Source organism: Microtus ochrogaster, linkage group LG9 (assembly GCF_000317375.1).
Source record: "Microtus ochrogaster isolate Prairie Vole_2 linkage group LG9, MicOch1.0, whole genome shotgun sequence".
NCBI lineage: Eukaryota > Metazoa > Chordata > Mammalia > Rodentia > Cricetidae > Microtus > Microtus ochrogaster.
This window is the reverse complement of record NC_022034.1, coordinates 7,432,289-7,450,348: the sequence shown is the minus strand read 5'-3', so window position 1 is coordinate 7,450,348 and position 18,060 is coordinate 7,432,289.

Sequence of the window (18,060 nt, the reverse complement as noted above, 5' to 3'; positions counted from 1 at the left end):
AACCACAGCCGTGGCTGATGAGGTCGGGGGTCGAGGCCCCCTTCCAGGTGTGCCCAACCTGTTATGATGCTGTCACACAACATCGGCACCCACAAGGGCCTCACTGGAGAACCAGGCAGTAAACTGGAAATGAAAATCCTGAAAGACTCTCATAACGCTTTACGTAGATTTATGGCTGCGTTGCACTGCTATGGTAGCTATCCTCTACGTGTGTGGCCTGTGAGTGGGCGTGCCTGGGCTGACACAATCCCATCAGTCAGCACCGTGTCACGGTGGACCCACTTAGCAGATTAAGAGTTACAGAACAGCATCTAGACTGAAATAAGTAGCATGGACCACCTACCCAGCACTTGCGATAGGAACCCAAACAGGTTCCATGAGGAACCCACCTGTGTTGTGCATCTCCAACAACAGCCAGAAAAGGAGGGAGGAAGATTGTGACTGACAAGCAGCACTAACAGGGAAATTCCGCTTATTTGGCATCTTCAGCTCTAGGCTTGCTTCAGGGTACCATGTTGACCTAAGCTTTACATCCATTCAAGGGAATCACCTCACCCTCCTGGGGAGCCCGTCCATGTGACCTGTCCCCATTGCTCCAATGAACTGCTGCTTTCTGCACTGGGCCAGAGAGCTGCCAGCCATAATTAGTACATGGACCATGTGGGGCTTCAGAAGAGCAGAGGCCAGCATCCCCGACTCAGTTCTTCTAATGAGATCTGGGCTGGGGGAGGTACCTATTCCAACAGGAGCCACAGCAGCGAGCAGCTAAATGCCTGGAGTGAGGGTGGATCAGGTTGAAGGGGTTCCCTAAAGGATGCTGATACAGGGCCCAAGTCTGACTGTCTGATGGGAGAAAACAGCTTGCAGAGCAATTAAAAGCCTGGGATCCAGAAGAACAGAGTATGAGAAATGGATCGCTGAGAATAAATTATATTTAATTCAAATAAGAGGCAGACCTACCTTGCTGTTCCACTGCCAAAGCCAGAGGGTAGCTGGCCACTTGGTTCTCTGTAAACAAAGACTCTTCCTAAGTGTGCAAAGAAAGGTGGAAATAGTAGTGGATGAAAGCCAACAGCGGGGCTTCAAATGACTCATTTCGATTCTGTTCAGTTCAAGCAGGTATTTACTGTCCTAACTCGTTTTGAAATGCTATATAGCTCACATTTCTCATTGTGGCTATGAATAAAGGAAGTCCCTCCATTGGGGCAGGTATGGTAATTCTTCCCCTTGCAGGAGAGCTTTGAAGCATTTGCTTGCTTGCGCCCGTGGCTCTCCAGTGCAAGATGAAGAGGGTGCTGTGTGCAGAGACCCAGGGTCATGGTGGATGGGTGCAGCCCACAGATCATCCGCAGAGACGAGGCTCAGCCGGCCAAGCGCTGAGGGGCATTCAGAGTGGCTGACACAGCACACTGCGGGGTAATCCTTCTTTTATGCCGGGCAGTCTGCTGATCGCACGCTCTGCCGAGACAAGCCTTTCACGAGAGAGTTCACGGCAGAGGTCAGAAGAAGGTCAGAGAGGTGTCTAAACACGGAAATAAGAGCCACGGGGAATGGTGAAGGCAGTTCTCAGAGTGGACCTGGACTAGGACACCTCTGGGACCTTGTCACAGATGCAGGTTCTGGGTCCTTCCCAAGAACTCAGTCAGGATTGCTGAGGGTGGACCCCCACAACCTCTGAGACTTTCCATTCAGAGATGAGCTTGTTTATTTTAAGTATTGCTTTCAATTTTGGCAAAAAGATGAAAAGAGTTCTCTAAATGAAGTCATATCTTTATTTTCTTAATATCGAAGAAAACAGATAAAGCAGGGAATTTCTCTTCTAGCGAATGAGACATGCACCTGTTTCAGGATGGAAGACTTTGGGCTTCCAACTCATCTTCAGTGAGAGCAACCTTGTCCATAGCTCTGCCCCTGGAGGGGCTGGGAGCATGGCAAGCCTGGTGGGTGCTGTTGTGGGGTTGCAATGGCTTCATCTGTCCCGGGAACATTACCATGGTCTGCTAAGGATTTCTGGGAACCACTTCTTGAGTGCCAAGTGTGGCTGCTTCTCCTGTCCCTTGTCTCCAGGCTCCTGATTTTCTAGTGGAGATACAATACTGGTCATCAGCATGCTCCAGGGAGACAACTGTCCTGCCAGAGAGGGGACACTACCCTGAGAGCTCAGCACAGGTGTCGGGTTTGCAATTCAGCCGCCGCAGTTACCTCGTCTGTCCCAGAGATAGCAGGCCTTTGGACAGGATGCATAGTTTCCGTCTCTGCCACTGTGACCGTATCACACCATAGGAAGGGCCCAGGACAGAGGTTGGCTTAAACTGCTCAGAATCTTCGCCTACTTATTTACATAGTGCCCTCTAGATGTGCCGACCTTCTAGAGGACATTGGCACACCCGTCCACCTCCCCTGTGTCCGCAGGCGTCCAGCATTCTCTGACTCACGTCATTTCATATTTTCCTCTCCTAGGCTTCGGATCTAACTAAACTGTTCACAACTGCCCACGAGATCATTTATGGTCCAGGGTATGCTCTGTGGTCTCATTCTTGCCAGAACCAAGACAACATTCTACCATTCAATAGTGGGTTGTTGTATGTCTATCTTGACTTACGCTGTGGTGTGTACAACATATCAAAGCTTATCATAGGCATCTCTGGTCACTTGGTCACTTGTGTCCAGGGTCAGGAATTCTGTTTCTACCAGACCTCAATGGAGCACCCAGTGATAAAAATAGAAAAAAAACAAAAACATGTAATTTTCTGTTCAAGATGGTATGAGGTTTACCATGATTCTCCAACTGGTCTTGTCCCAATCCCCAGATGCTCTGTGTTCCAAACACTGAGAGACAGCTCCCAAATAGTAGACTCTGCCAGATCATACAATGCACGAGGCAGGCTGCTTGTATTACAGCTGTGTCTGGAGACATTTCTTGCCATGGTCCCACACATAAACTGTCATACCTTCACATGGGGCACATAAGCAGGAGCAATGCCCTATTTCTCATCATGTGAAGATGAGAAAAGAAAATACATCTTTAAATTGGTGATACTCACTGTGATGGTGAACATGATGCGCCAACTTGACTAGGCCATGATTCTCATTGTTTGACCAGGTGCAGGTCTTCAACAGTAGACTCCAAGAGTTACGGATGACCACCCATAATGTGGGTGGGCTTCACGCAACTTGTTGAAGGAAGGCCTTACAACTGTCTTGGGAATCTTGTCTGTCCTGTCCATGTGTTAGCCTACCGCCCTGCCTGCCTTCAGATTTTAGACTGTATCTCGTGATTAACCCACTTCTCTCTGAAGCCTTTGTTTTTCTGCTCTCTGTTTCTCTTTGTGCACATCTATACAGTGTGTGAATTTTATGTAATGGGAATTAGAATGTGTTATTTTTACATGTAACTTACACTATCGGTTTGTTTTTCTTTGGAGGAACCTGAACGATTTAAATGATAGGCACATTTTATAGTAAGGATTCAGGGGGGAAAAGCTGGATGTAACAGATGACTTCTAGGAAAAAATATGAAAACTTAAATTAACAAAATAATGAAGTTATAATATTGAGAAAGATTTAAAAAAAATCAAGGAATAAGAGAAAACACAAATCCAATAACATAGCAAGTTCTTATCCCTGAGTGCATGTGTGACCTTACGGATTGATTTCATCCTCAGTCCAAATGGGTCATTTCTGTCCTAGTTATGTGCTTCAGAGCATGCGGTGGGATGAAAATTCCAGGTTTGTTATATCAAAGGAAGTGTGACCTTGATACCTAAATGTACCCCGAATGGGACATCATCAGTTATCATGATGACAACAGCCACAAAAACACATACATTTCCTCAGAGTCTCTTTGCAGGGTAATCATTATGAAAGAATATTTGTTCCAAGAATACAGAATGATTTAACCTTAGAGGACCTATTAATATAACTTATTTTGTTAGCAAGCCAAAGGGACAGCCATATAATTATGTTCTATTAGGGTACTTTATATCACGGAAAGGCATTTCTTGATGTTTTTCTTTAAGCACTCCTAGTACATTAGGTATTAAAATTCAGTTAAATTGCAAAACCTAAATTCAAGGTCTGTTTGAGATTTTAACATGGTATTTCTTTTACCACTCTGGAACTAACCAGCTTGTGTATGTGTGAGCGCATGAGAATCTACCTTCTCTTTCTTCCAATACATGCTTCCCGACAGTGTGTCTGACACAGGGCCCATGTGCTTGTCAGCCCAGGAAACCCAACAGAAGGCTTTCTTCCCATTTTGTGTGGCCTGTCTTTGTTGCAGGTGGCACGCCGGTCCCCAGTGTTTGCTTTCCATGTGGTTAGTTGCTGCTCCCTCTTAGAGGTCGACCCTGAAGATGTGGGTGTGCTATGAAGGACACGCACAGTTTCTGGGGTTATTGGGTGCCATCTGTACCAATGCGTAATGATCGTTTTTAATGTCCTTGGGTTCCTAGTCCGAGGATAAGTGTGAATTGGGCATCCACACTTACGTGAAACGCTAAGTAAGGAGACACCGCTGCAGTACAGATGCTTCTGAAAGTTTCTTCGAATGTAGATGAGGAGTCTTCTCAGAATGCTTTCTGGGTTTTTCACGTTATTAATTAAAATAGTGCTACATCAGCCATGGAACACTTTCCTCTCGCAGGGATGCTTTGGGGCCGACCTAGTTCCACCACGGTGTTGGCCTTTCTCTGTGCTCTTCCAAGCCACAAGCACCTGTGTCACCCATGAAAACATTTTCTTGTGTTGTTTCATTGGTGAGCTCTTCTCCATTTTCTCTTCTCTCTCCTTGTGGACTCTTGCTATGCATGTGAATATCGGATCTTGTAGCCTGTTTTCGAGTTGCTTTTGAGCTCTTCTCTTATACATCCTCTCCTCTTCCCTCCCATCCTTCCCTCTGCCCTTTCTTCATTCCCGCCCTTCCTGTGTCCCTCCACTTACAGAAGATTCACTCGAGTTTTATCTTCATTACGCTCTTATCAGATAGGGTGGGTTTAGCCGCCACTAACTACTCTTCTCCTTGAGAGGACAAGCGGCCCAGTGCTCACATGGCTTTGCAGTGTCTGGATACATTCTCCCTGCAGCTTTGTCACCTCTGTGACCCAGGAGGCCCAGTCCCACATCCAGATTCCGGCTCTTGTATAAGGAGAGGATACAGCTTCAGTTGCGCACATCACTTCTGTTTCCGTGTTCTTGGTGAATTCTTAGTCATGTGGCCATATCTAACTGGTGTATGCGTAGGAGCGGGAGTAGCAAAGTGGACTCTTTATTCTTGGTCTTATGGTTCCGTTTAAACATGGCTGCAGAAATGCAGAGGTAGAAGGGGACCCTTGAGTTTTGGTCATGTGCTCCCTTGGAAACCCACAGATCCCTGTGTTTTTCCCTCCCCTCTTAAGTACCCCTGAATAAAGAGAGGCTTTAACTTTAACCCAGTTAATGCCTCCAGGTTAAAGTCCTACTGGCGTCTTTGGAAGAATAACCTCCCAGAAGCCCTGGATAAACAGAGGGACAGGGGAAAAACCACAGGAGGCACAGACCTTCCCCCTCCCCCACAGCGCAGTGCTTGAGTCTTGGGCTGTGTGTGGCAGGCCAGGCTCAGCCTCCCAGTCACTTTTTTCTGGGAGTAACCAGCTCTCTGGCCCCCGGGGGCTCTGTGGGATGAGAGTGCCTGCAGAGGAGGCTGTTCTTGGCCCCTCCCCACTTAGCCGTGTGTAACGCGGTCCCTGGAGACAATGACCTTCTCTGGCTGACAATCTTTCTTCCTCTCCCCGCAGACCTGTGGAAATCAAGAGATTTCAGCTTCTTACACAGCCCCTTTGCAGGCCAGTCTGGGTTTCTTTGGCAATTCAGTCCACTTGAAAAAAAAAAAGGATGAATTATCTAGTCTCTTTTTCTGTCCATTTCCATGCTGTAAGATGCCAGCCAGTGATGTCCTCTGGAAAGTCTCATACTGAGGTCTGTCTGTGCCCAGCCCCCTCCTCACCAACCAAGCTCCCGTGACATGCCCATTGTTGCTTTTGGTGGAGCAGTGGCAACTTTGAGGGCATCTAAAAAAAATGCCCTGGGTGGAAAGCCCTTATCCTCATTCTTGCCTGCTGGGCCGACTCATCCGTTCAGCCCAAGAACTGTTCCGAGAGGTGATTGAAAATGGATGGGGGTCAGTCTGTCCTCCTGTCGGGCGCTGTCTCTTCATAGTCGCTTCTAATCGTGGCGTCATCTCGGGTCACGGGAGCGCTTGGCATTTTCACCTCTGCATGGCTGTACAAGCCGGACTCCAGCTGGCTGAGCTGCAGGCTGCAGGCACAGGAGGCCCTTAGGCAGAGCTGCCCTCCCTTCTTCTCATTTTCTCTCCGTGGTAGCTCCAGTAGAAAAGCACGGCCCACCCACAGTTCCCACGGCCGTGATTAGCGGGGGTGGGGTGTGTGTGGATGGAAAGATGCTGGGGGCTGGGGCACTTGTCCTGCGGGGTTTCTGCAGTGACCCTGTGCTTGCCTGCAGGGTCGGTATTGGTGTCAGGGGGAGAGGGAGCTGTCGTTGCAGATTATGGGAGCTTAAGCCCCCCCACCCCACCCCCTGCCACTCTTGGCAGTCACGTTTTCTCTGGTGTAACAAAGACCTGGGAAGCGTTCCCCTGGAGGAAGCTGTGCCACTGCACATGATGAAGCCTTCACCAGCTTCTGCTTTGCGCTCAGCTGGACACAACAGCAAGAGACACTGTGTAAGCTTTGTCCTTTATGAGCGTGTGCTTATATGAATGTATTCATGTCATGACGTGTGTGTGTGTGTGTGTGTGTGTGTGTGTGTGTGTGTTTCAGGCATGTGTGTGAACATGTGTGCAGAAGCCAGCAGAAGTCAGTATCAGGGGTCTTAATGGCTGTCCATATCAGTTTTTGAGACAGGGTCTGTTACTGACTCCAGAGCTCATCAGTTTAGCTCTGACCTCTGAACTCGAGGCCTCCTACTCTCTGTCTCCCCAGGGTATTGCCCTGCATGGCTGCTGGGGATGAGAACTCTGATCCTCATGCATGCCGGGCAGCTCATTTTACTGCTGCGTACCCAGCCCTTATTTTTGTCCTTGAGAGCGAAGGAACCTTGGGAGAAACTCAAGCTCCTTGAATCTGCAAGCATGGAGTGAGCCAGCATGGGCCAGGCGGATTCAGCTCGAAGGGGAACAGGCTAGAGCAGACAGAGCCCTGCTGGCAGAAATCCAAACCTCATAAACTTCCCTCGGACCTCTGACTTGTGTAATGAAAATTCAGCTGCTAAATCCAATTGAGATCCAGGTAAACAAGAGAGGGAAAGGTGAGCAGGAAAAGGTAAATTAAATCACGAAGCAAATGCCAAGCAGAGGTCAGAGTACAGGTCAGCCCTGCTCTGGGGATGCTCTTCGATTCCCGGGAGCATCTCCTGCTGTGCTTCTGATGGGATCGGAGTAAACTGGCAAGTGGAAACAGCTACGTGGAGGGGATTTACGGAATCAATGGCAGAGCAAAGCCCGCCATCTCATGCGTGTCGGAGGGATCCCGTCTCCTCACTGGGGACCATCGCCATCTAGATGGGTCCTCACTGTCTGGGGCTTTGTCTCGGATGTGCTTACAATCCCAAGCATTAACTGAGACTCCCTTCCATCATACCTGGTCTTGCAGCTCCTGGCCTTGCTCAGTTCTGCTTAGGGATCATGCCTCAGCACAAACAATCTGGCTGTCTTGAACCCTCATCCCCAGAGATTTGGGAACAGGGGCGATTTTACGTGCTGACTTTTTTGTTTCTGACGGCCAAGCTTTAGGATGAATCGGGCAGTCTCTCCTGTGCACGCTGACTTTCTTCTTGATCCAATAATATCTCCAGGCTTCAGCAATAGTCCCTCTGCTTAGGTGGAAAGACTGTTACCACATATAAAAGAGATAAAACTCAACAGTGTTGCTTGTCCCATCCTCTCCACAGACATGCAGGCTCAGTGACACAGGGTTTAGGTCACCGAGACACTTCTCTGTTTAGTCCTGGACTCAGGAGCAGACTATCACAGGATCTCCCAGCAGAATCATTGATTAACCAGTAGATTTAAAACAAAACAAAGAAGCAGTTTAGCCTAACACCATGGCAGGAGAGTGCCATCCTTGGGGGTGCTCATAGACCCCTGCAAGCTTCATTCTAAGGGGCCAGGTAGTCATGGTCTCTGTCCATGGGCCTGGTAGTCTGGCGGGAGTAAAGATACAAGCATAAAATGCCCCAGATCAGAGGAGAAGTGTCAGGTAAAAAAGAGGAAGCTGGGCTCTTATGCACATGACCTTGTGTGTTAGATGGGCTCATTGTTAGAGGTGACCTCTGTGTGTTAATTGTCCTCAGATTTTCCACCTGTGAGTGGCTACTAATAAGAGAACTTACAATGGGTCTCAGTTCTCCATGTGAAGCTCAGCAAAACACATTACTCATACAGGGATTCTCTAGCATTCAGAGCTAAGCTAAGGCTCCTCTTTACTGGATACTCAGGGCTACGTCTGCCCATCTGGTCAAGTTCAACAGAGAAGGCTGTGTGCATGAAGCAGGCTCTGAGCTGGGATGTGGGGTAGGGTTGGGAGATAGGGAAGGTGTTCCTATGGTGAAGGTGAAGATTGTTTGGCTCGGCCAGGAGGCAGAGCAACTAGAGAGCCTGCTTGCTAAGCAGTGGGCTTGAGGGAGTGCACGGAACACTGCTTGGTCGCTCACCTTGATGGTGACCCTTCTGGGTAAGGGGCTTAACTGGATGAATCTGGAGAACAAACCTGTAGGGATTGAAAAATTATGAACAAATATGTATTGTTCGTGCAGGCATGATCATGCTAAGGACCTCAATGCCTCAGCCCCCATAAGAGTGGCCAAACCTTCCCTGGTTCCCTGGGCATGGCTCAGAGGGATGGCAAAGCCTTTCCAGTGTGTAAGTGCGAGTGTTGGCAGTGTGTATCGAAATTGCCCTTTAGTGGTCTATTATTTGTCTTTTAATAAAGAAAGCTTGCCTGAAGGTTACTGCAAAACAGCCACACTAATCAGTCATACAGTCCAGGCAGTGGTGACACACACCTTTAATCTCAGCAGCCACACTAGTTAGCTATAGAGGCTGGGTGGTGGTGGTGCACGATTTTAATCCCAGCGCTAGAGAGGAATATAAGATGGGAAGGGACAGCTCTCACACAGTCTCATCCTGAGGATGCATGGAGGCAGGATTGTCATTTTGATTTGAGGTAGAGGAAAGAATTAGAGACTGGCTGCTTTGCTTTTCTGATCTTCAGCTTGAACCTTAATATCTGTCTCTGAGTTTTGATAACCCATATTACGATGCCCTCCATAGCTTTCTTTCCTCGGGTGTTTGCAGCCTGAAGACCACTCGGCTGCAATGGCCATTGCTGGTGAGATTAGTCATACCTGCCTCCTTGTTCAGCCTATGTGACAGCACTGATTCCTTTCTTTTTAGCATGCAAAATGCCTCCCTGTACGACTGACTGTGTGCAAAACCCTGCCTCCCTGTTCAACTGTGTATAATAAACAAGATGAGCTTCTTATTATAAGGTGATGGCGCTTCTTCAACAGAGCGGCCAGCCCACCCAACCCCTGCTTTTCATGCCTGGGTGTCAGTCATTCCTCAGCCCCTCGCTGCTTCAGGCAGGTCATTGCACAGAACTGTGCAGAGCATGGCGCATCCCAGCCTTGATGGTGATCCTACTGGCTCATGGGAGTGAGCGTGGGGGTTCAGCTACCAGGGTAGAGGGTACCTTGGCTAAGCAGAGAAGTGAGTGAGGTCAAAGCAAAGGAGGGATGAAGGAAGAACAGCAGAGTCTTGTTAAAGTGTTGTCATGGAGATAGAGGAATAGCTGAGTGACAGGTGGGTCCAAATCAGCATGAGGAGGTTTGGAGGTCCTCATAAAGACTTGAAGTCTTGACAATTTTTCTTAGCAGGATGCTTTCATCCCATCCTCACCCGTTGCTTCCAGTCTTTCTTCTCTTCCTTTTGCTGAGTCACCGAGCATGTCTCCTTAGTCCTGTTGTGTCTGGAGCCCTTATGATGGGTTTGAGGGGTTCTCTCATTCTCCTGAGGGAGCTGGTCTGCCTTCTGGAATGGAGACAAACACTGAGTGTTCTTCCATTTCCACAAGCGTCTGATGGGATCCTCACAATGGGCCATGAGCCATCTCTCCTGGCCCCCTCCATTAGACTCAGACCTCCGTACCCTCTTAGAATCATCGCTGGTTCCTTTTCAGTGTTAGGATGTGTTGGCCATGTGCACATAGTCTGTGCAATATGCTCTGAGCTTCCTGAAGTGTCCTAATAATCAGGATTGATGGCTTAGACTATTCCTAAATTGTAGCCTAGAAACCAAGACTCACAGGACACAGAATATAAATATTAGATAACAATATTTGGAATATAAAGTCAGTGGCTCCTGTAATCTTAGGTGGGTCACAGACAGCTGGGAATCCCAGAAATTCTAGAGAGAAGATGAGTCCATATTAGGCCATCCTTGGTGTGGACCAGAGTGTCCAGAGGGGGCAGCCAATCTAATTAGGAATATTATCCCAATGGTAGGAGACAGAGATGTCCTGAATGGCGCTGTGAGCACTTTGTCCCATCTGTGAAGCTTTGTGACCTCTGTGGGCCGATGACCTAAATGAACATATTTTGGATGAACTGTAGTCTCTTATGAACTTTAGAGGCAAAGGTCAAAGGTCAACTAGCTAGTTCTATTAAGATTGGCTTAAACACTGGACCTTGGGCTAATTGCATAGTTACAGCATTGCTAGTTACAGCATCACTAGTTAGAACATCGCTAGTTACAGCATTGCTAGCTGAATACAGCATCACCCTCCCTTCACTCAAACAATCAATTGCTTAAGGCCCATCAGCACTTTTATCAGTCTTGGTTTTTCATGGGATTAAAAATAAATTAAGTAGTGGATTTTGGGTACATGGCCTCTAATGCTCTGACAAATTTGTCTTGAAGGAGAGAAACTACCCAATAGGAATGGAAATCGACAAAAAGGCTACATTGAATCCATCAGTTAATCAACAAGGGGCTATTGGCAAGGTGATTAACTCTACCAGGAAACAATTCTGCTTCACATCTCACGTGCTTCACGTCTCTGAATGTGCAAGAGAGTTTTCCTGCTGGGCCTCACGGTTCTGCGCACGTGTGTTTTGCAGCCTGTGAGAGGAAGCGGGGCCTGGGGAAAACACAGAGGTGCATGACGGCCCTTCCTCAAAATATTGAGCATCTGCCACACCCGAGTCATCTTGTTCATATTTGTACCACGTACACTGGACACTCAGAGACACACAAAGACATAGACCATCGACTGTAGACACGATTAGAGCTGCCAATCAATTCTTGCTTTTCGTGACAAGGAGAGCGGCTCTGTTTTCAGTTTCTTGGGGTGCTTTCATCAATGTTAGCTCATGGATGCCCACAACAATTCTCCACTTTACACATGGGAAACCTGAGGCTCCGAAAGATTTTTGACTTTCCCAAATACAACTACTAGGGGCCATACTGTGAACCGATAAGGGCGGTGTACAAGTTTGTGCGCTCTGATTCCAACTGTTCATTCCCCTTCTCAATCCTGCACGGAAAAGCACACCACTCGGACTGACGGAAACAAACACACTCAGGTCACTGAAGACATCGGAATGGCCTTTCCCCCTGAGAGAAAGGGCCCTCAGCTCAGGTCAGCAGAACAAAGGAGAACTCCTCTTGTCGCTGCGGTCCTGATTATCACACTCTTGCCTTGGGAGGAAGTTGTGGCCTGGGGTCTAGCCATCCTGCAAGCCCTGGCCGTTGTCTCTGCTGTCTGCAGCCCTGGTTGTGGCGGTGCTAGGTGTTTCATGGGTGTCCGGTCACTGAACCTGAGGGGACATGAAGATCTGGAACAAAGCAGCATCTTAGCTTGAGGCTGAGATAGGGCAAAGAGCTAGGAAGCTGCAGGCCTGGTGGGGGAAGATCACGGGTGGGATGGTGGGGGAAGCTGACATCATGGGTGCGGTGTGGGCTGGAGAGCACTAAAGGAAGTCACTTTAATCTCCAGAATGAGCTCAGAGGTACAGAGGGTGGACACATAACCTCTATCCATTCATTTAATATATGGCTGTGCGTCACTGTCGTTGGAGTTCCATCTTAGAAAATGACTATTCGTAATGGAAGTCTTGGCAAAGGTTTCTTTCTAATCAGCGAAACAGGGGTTGGAGGGCTCGGCTGTGGTACCCTCGCCAGAGGCTTTTAATTTTCGAGAGACGTTAAATTATGCTGCCGCCAGATCATCGCGTACGGGAAGCAATACAATCAGTCAGAGGGACGTGCTGCTTTTTCTTTTTGCATTTGACAAGTACAGGAAGTGGCCATTAGCCAAGCCTCTGAGAGCATGTCTGATCGCTGTACTACATGCAAAGTTTCTTAAGTAGTCCCCTGGGCCTAGAAGGAAAGGCTTCGGGGTGTCACAAGTACCCAGGGGATGGAGAACCTGTGCCTGCATGGTCCACAAACAGATGCTGGAGGTTTTGCTTGTCTCAGGTATCCCTGAGACTGGTCCAGGCTGGCCTAGCCTTGGTATGCCGGAGCTTCTGGAAAATAGTTTCCAGCACAGGGGCAGAGAACTTATAAATATCTCATTTCTTACTTTACTCCTTGCTAGCAAGGGCAGTGCAATACACTAAGGTTTCCTGTCCATCATTTCTGCTCGAGGCCGAGGCAAACTGCAGGTTCAGAGGAGACTTAGCTACTGCCTGCAGGGTGTAACCTGCCTGTTAGCTTCCTGAACCTCAGACCTGGCTCAGACCAGTGGGGAAGCTCCCAGGATGGTTTAGGAAGGGAATCAACTGTGTTTGATGGTCTGGGGAGAACCATGCTAGGTGTGTGCCCTGTGGCACTGCCACGCACCCATGATCTCAAGGCAGAAGCTGTATGAACCTTAGAGAGGCTGGCCGTCTTTTGATGGAAAGCTGACTGAGAGAATTTGAGGCAAATGAAGTGAACCCCAAGGGATGCCACAAGCTAAGATGATGGAGACCCTGTAGGACCTGCCTGTCCTGTGCAGAACAGCCAGCTGCTGCTTTCCAAGTTCTCTGACACAAATATGTTGATGCGGATTGTGAAAGTATCTGCAAGGGCTTTGTGTATCTCTGGATCTTCCTTGCATGTCATTGCCACTTGGGGAATCTCTCTAAGCACCCTGAACCTGGCTCTTAGCCCAGACACTCCAGTCTAGTGCCTGTAGTGTGTGGGCCTTGGCATCAGGACTTTTTGAAGTCCCCCTCCCCTCCAAGGGGCTGGCATTTGGTATATCTTCTTAAATGTAAGTTTCTTGTTAAGGTTTTCAGTGTCTCTATGCCTTCCTTCTTACATGAGGTTCTTGCATTGCTTAGACTTGCGAGTCAGTGCAGTGAGCAGGCAGAAAGGTCTTGCTGCTGTAACAAGCAAACCTCACATGCTGTGATAGAGAGACAGCAGGGTACAATCCCTACAAGTTCCTGGAAGATGGCAAGGCAGAAATCTCAGGAGTGCAGCAACAGCTATGACTCAGGGGTGATGACTTCATTCATCCAAGATTCTTGTAATCTGGCCAGTTCCTCACAGTCCTGGGATTTAGAGACCAGCATGGCTGTTTCAAGATAGGAACACTTGGTCTGGAATCAGAGCACAAGCACCTCCAGGATTCTCAGCCTCTTTTCTGACTGTTGCCTTGGTTTTGATTATTCTAATGGTTAGAAGTTTCTTTACTTTTCTTTCTCAAATAACAGTAAATCCCATGGTCTGTGTGAAATAACTGTGATCTCATGCCTTGAGTCTCACAGGTCCGGGAGCCAAGTGGCCCAGGGCTACATTGATGCCATCTTGCCTCAGAGAATTTGGGTGATTTCTGTTCCCCCCTATTCTGAGCATTTACTTCTGTCTTGGTGCCTGATGGACCCAACTTACAAGTTAGTCTAGGTTGGGTGTGGCTCTGCACATAAGAAAAGACTGAAGAACCTTGATATGCAAACGTAGTTCTTTTTGCCCCCACCCTATCTTTTCATTCGGACACAGAATGCTTCCCAAAGCTCACGAACAGGTCCTGGGAATGCTGGTAGCTGGAGGGCAGAGGTACAGAGTGTGGGGATTTATGGGAAGCTAAAGATTCCAGCAGATTCCTCTCTAACAGCACTGGAACTGATGGAAGGACCTCGAGGGGTCCTTATCTTCAATAGTCTCTTGTTCCTGAAGAACAGCAGGCAGCAAGCAAGGTCTCTGTGTAAGTTATTAGGAATGAATATTTGAGCTGATTCCTAAAAATGCTGGGACCAGTCATGTGTGGCCATTTATCTCAATGCTTGGTAGGTAGAGGCAGGTGGATTGAGAGTTCTTGGCTAGCCTAGAGTATATAGAAGTTCAAGACCAGCTCAGGTTACCCTTTAAGGCCCTGTCTCAGAATCATGTGAGCTATGAAGGCAAGCTGCAGGCTCTTAGCGGTGGCAGCTACTTCCTCACACCAACCACAGTGCGAGAGTCCACTAGGTATCTGGATCACGCCTCACAATTCAGAGATGCTTAGATTTGGGGTCAGGGTGACCTAAGAAGATGCCAATTAATATTGGGTATCAGTGATGGGAAACGGCCATACCAAAGTGATCCAGCTGAAACCGGTTCAAAGGCTGTTAGTAGCGATGCTGAAGAATATTGAGACTTTGTAGAAAACAGGCCAAGGCACAAAGCTGAGCCTCCTCTGCCAAAACGATGCAGAGAATGAGAAGAGTGGCCCGGGACTCTAGTCAAGTGCTGGTCCCTGTGGGTAAATCTTTTGGAGTCTTGAGCTTTTCCCCTAGGCCACTGAGGATATGTGTGTGTGTGTGTGTGTGTGTGTGTGGAGGGGGCATTCCCGTATTTTCCCTGGGCTGCTAAGATTTTCCCACTTCGCAGGGAAAACTCTCCTCTGGAGTTAATGGCATTAAGACGTGGCCTGGGCTTTTGGCTGGTTGATCTTCAGCGAGAGCAGATGGCCACAGTGGTATTAAAACTAAAGACTGCACTAAAGCTTTTAATTGAAAACAATTGGACCCTGCTGGATGGTAATTACCTTGGCTGCTTGCAAATGATATCCTGCCCCTGATGCCACAAGAGGCTGGCTGCACGGAAGGGCATGGACTCTGCCCAACGTGCGTCTAATAAGGACAGGAGCTCGGCAAAGTCCTTCTTGAGGGGACCTCCAGGACAGAGGGTCTGAGATGAACTCGGAACGACAGGCTTCACTGTCATGTGAACCGTGAAGACAAAGCATCCGTTTATAAAACAGCCCAATGGGCTCTTGGAGGAAATTGAAATTCCACTCACCTTAGGGGATCAGGGTGATACTTTAAGTTCTGTCTTTTCTCAAGACGATGAGTCTCATGTGGAAGACATGGTGTCTGGGTGACGGGCAGATGTTTGTGCCATGCATGGTGGCCATGCCTGAGAACTGAAGGGTTAAAAAGTCAGTCTCCATCTTATCTGGGAGCTTTCTCCTCTCCGCACCACAAAGGGCACAGGTGCCATTGAAATGTGGACAGGCAATACCCAGGCCAGGGATATCAGGCCAGGGATATAATGCTCCGAAGGGCTCAGTCCTGAGGGGCGAGGTGCCGGACAAATGTTGGCCATGGCCTTTTCTCCTTCCGGGCAATGGGCAGTCTCACAGCCGAATCCTGGGATAGGGAGCAATGGGTGGGAAGGCTGGGGAGGTCCCAGGAAGCCTTTGACTTGGTGGTTCTCAGGAACCAAACCCAAGGGGCTGGGGAGATGGCTCAGCAGGTAAGGGAGGCAGGAAGGTGGTGCTGAGGGTTGGATAGGCTCCTGATGGCCTTCACATGCGTGTGCACGAGTGTGTTCCTGCTCACACTTGTGTACACACTCACCCACACCCCCCAACAGCACACAAAATCACATTGAGGTTTTCTCTGGCTTGTAGACTCAGAACTCATCGGTGGAATTCAGGTGGTTCTATGACCTGTCCACCTTAGTGGGGAGCAGTTAGCATCACATAGACTGAGGCCAGTGGAGACAGTCACTCCATCTTGGGGATAAGGCTTGGGCTGATCACTTCTGCTTTGGCTCATGCTCCGAGCAGGGGTGCTCTTTCCACCCCCTCTGAGAGTTCAAGACTTCTTCAGGTTGATGTTTATCCTTGTGGGTGGGGTGTTGTGAGCGTAGGCTCACTGTGGCTTGTCGTGTCTTGATCTCTTAGTGTCTGCTACTGGAAATAAACCTGTAAGTGGCCCTGGATCCTGAGTGGAATGGAGGCTGCAGCTGACCTGCTGTGGATAAGTGGGGTGTGTAGGACAGGACACAGCCTCCCTGTTTATAGCAGAACACATCTGTGTGCTCCTGGAGAGAGGATTCCAGTCTGCTGTCTCTGAAGGCTTGGCCCAATTCCACCATGGCCCCAGAAGAAGGCAGCTCTAAGCCCAGCTTTGGGGTAGTCCGTTCATTCTACTTAGTGCTGAGCGCTTCCGTTGTGGTGATGGTAGCAGAATGTGTGGATAAAGGACAGGGATGTACTTCCTCATACTGGCTTCCTTTGGGAGCCAAGGGGAGGCAGGCCAGCTTGAAACCCCTCCCATAGCTTTTCACGGGCAGTTAAGATAACTGTTTGCTGTTTGTATTGTGCTGTAATTGTGCAGTATAATTGCTTCTTGTAGGCTCACGGTGTCTACTCTACAGCGCTCTATTTTATTGGTATTTGGAGGTGTATATTCTTATCGATTTGCCATCTATACAGCAGTAAACGTGCTGGATTGATGGACGTGGGAGTAACATGAAGGCGCTTGGTGCATTGATTTGGACTCTATGAAGGTTGTCTCTGCAATTCTGCATGCATCTTTTTACTAGGATGGAAGTGATGATAACATTAAAGCTAATACTTGGGGTGAGTGTGTGTCCCAAACGGTAAATACAGAGTTCTGTAGTTTGCTCTTTCAGGAGGCAGTCTGTGGGGGGTAGGCAAAAGAAGCTACTCTTGACGGGTTGACTTATGGCAGGATGGTGCCCATCTGTGGGCTTCCCAGGCTTTTCCAGTCTGCTTTCTGTGGCTGTGATAAACACCCTGACCAAAGGGAACTTGCAGGGGATAGGGTTTAATTTAGCACACAGGTTACACTTCATCATCCAAGGAAGCTGGGTTGCAGCAGGCAAAAGCAGGAAACAAACCATAGATGAATGCTGCCCCTGGGCTTCCTTCAGGCTCAGGTTTGGCTACCTTTCTAATAGAACCAGGCCCACTTGCCTAGGGATGGCCCCTCCCACAGTAGGAGGGCCTTTCCGCAGTAATTAGCAATCAAGAACTGGCTCCACAGACTTGCTCAGACCAGCTTGATGGGGAGGGTGCGAATCCTTAATCCACATTCTGTCTTCCCAAGTGTGTGGAGTTGGCAACCAAGATTGGCTGTCAGACACCTTTTCCCAGGCCTTGCACTGTTGAAAGGTCATGCCTGAGGTTGGCTGGATAGATGGCTCTAGGGTGGTTGATGTTGAAGTCTCTAGAAGCAAATGCAGATAAATGATGTACTTCTTCCATTTTTATTCTCCTCGGGGCAAAAATGGAATGGTTCATCTATTTATTGGCTGTTTGTAGTTGCTTGGAAGGAACTGGTCATTGGCTCAGGCAGGAAGGTATCTGCTGTGTAAGCATGAAGAGCTGAGTTTGGATTAGAGAAACCATGTGAAAATGTCTGCATGGTGGGGTGGCCTGCCTGTTTCTCTAGCACTAGACGGTGGGGGGGCTGGAGGGTAGGAGGATAGGTGGGAGAGAAAGACTACTTGAACCCATCGGTCAGACGATGTAACTAACTTGATGCGCTCAGGTTTAGTGAGAGACCCTGTTCTATAAACCAAAGGCAGAGAGTAATTCAAGAAGATATTCAAAACCTAATGGTGGTGGTGCACGCCTTTAACCTAGCGCTTGGGAGGTAGAGGCAGATGGATCTCTGTGAGCTCCAGGCCAGTCTGGTCTACAGAGCAGGTTCCAGGACAGCCAGGTTACACATAGAAACCCTGTTTTGAAAACAAAAAACAAACAAACAAAAAACCCAAAA